General features: G+C 24.7%; 1 protein-coding gene across 1 annotated transcript in view; it reads left to right on the top strand.

Moving 5' to 3' along the window:
• Positions 1-1,228, top strand: part of LOC107644024 (agamous-like MADS-box protein AGL5) — a gene marked incomplete at its 3' end in the record, with an annotated part of 5,900 nt that overhangs the window by 1,620 nt on the left and 3,052 nt on the right. The gene's annotated exons all lie outside the window — the stretch shown is intronic.

The raw sequence follows: 1,228 nt of genomic DNA, 5'->3' as shown, positions 1-1,228 counted from the left end.
TAAAATTTTTAAATAAATTTGGTTGACGTTGGCCAAAAAAATTAATTCACCAATCAAATTAAAAATATCCTTTTTGTTAAAAAATAAAGATAAAAAACATTAAAATCGATCTGTTGGACCTTCTCTATTATTTCGTACAAGCTAAGGTAGTAATTATCGAAAACCAATTAGTTTGTAGGGTTCGTGGAGTCAAAGGGCTCAGATAGATTCCTTTAAAGTTGAAACCAATTTTTCTCATCACCATATCTATGGCAAATATGTTGTGTCTAAAGGTTCATAAAAGTCCAAATTTGTTCCAGCTTTCATAAATTTTGTCCTTTCTAATACGGTGTGTTGTGAAGGAAATCATAAGATTATATTTTCAGTTAGGGTTTCTCAGCTACAGGATCCAATCCTATTTGTAAAAAATAACTACTCATTATTATTCGCACAAATTTGTGTTAGATATATAATTATTATTTATGTATCTCTAACTACTACTTATTAACTTCATATTTTTTTTATGAAAATTTGTAACAAAAAAAATTTAAAGTATAAAAATATTATTTGCACACTAAAATTGTATATATTTTATATTTTATATATATTTTATACTGATGACTGATTTTAATGATTCATTTTAGTGTAAACCTAATATAATTGTTTAAAGTATTATGCACCTTTTGGGAGAATGATATCAAATTGTTCTATTTAACTCGTTACATTATTAAATGGATGAAAAATGATAAATATTTTTCAGAACTTTTTTTTCTTTTTATATGCATTAATAATAAAATAATATACAAGTGTTACATAATTAATTATTAACATTATAGAAAGTGTCAAATGAATTTATTTTTTTTTCATATGGACAGATAAACGAAAGTTGACCACCGAGCTTTTTTAAGTACTTATTTTCAAATAAAAAGGAGTTTTGATTTTTAAAGTGAAATAAATGCAAACGAGGAATAAGGAAGTTACTAAATATATACATAGATTCTATGTGAGTGTATTTTAACCCAGATAATTAAAAAATCGTATTAGTAACTGTTGCATTGTTATGCAATGCTGAATTTAAATTTATTATTGTATAGCAATATAGAAGTTACTAAATATGATTTTTGAATCACGTGAATATAAATTATTAATTATTTTTCACTAGAATAGATATTGAAATCTTCATTCATTTAAAGTGTTTCTTTTTCATTTGTGTGTAAGTCCCCCCCTCCCCCCTCTCTCAAATTCCTAG

Source organism: Arachis ipaensis, chromosome B01, assembly GCF_000816755.2.
Source record: "Arachis ipaensis cultivar K30076 chromosome B01, Araip1.1, whole genome shotgun sequence".
NCBI lineage: Eukaryota > Viridiplantae > Streptophyta > Magnoliopsida > Fabales > Fabaceae > Arachis > Arachis ipaensis.
This window is presented reverse-complemented; position numbering and strand designations above follow the sequence as displayed.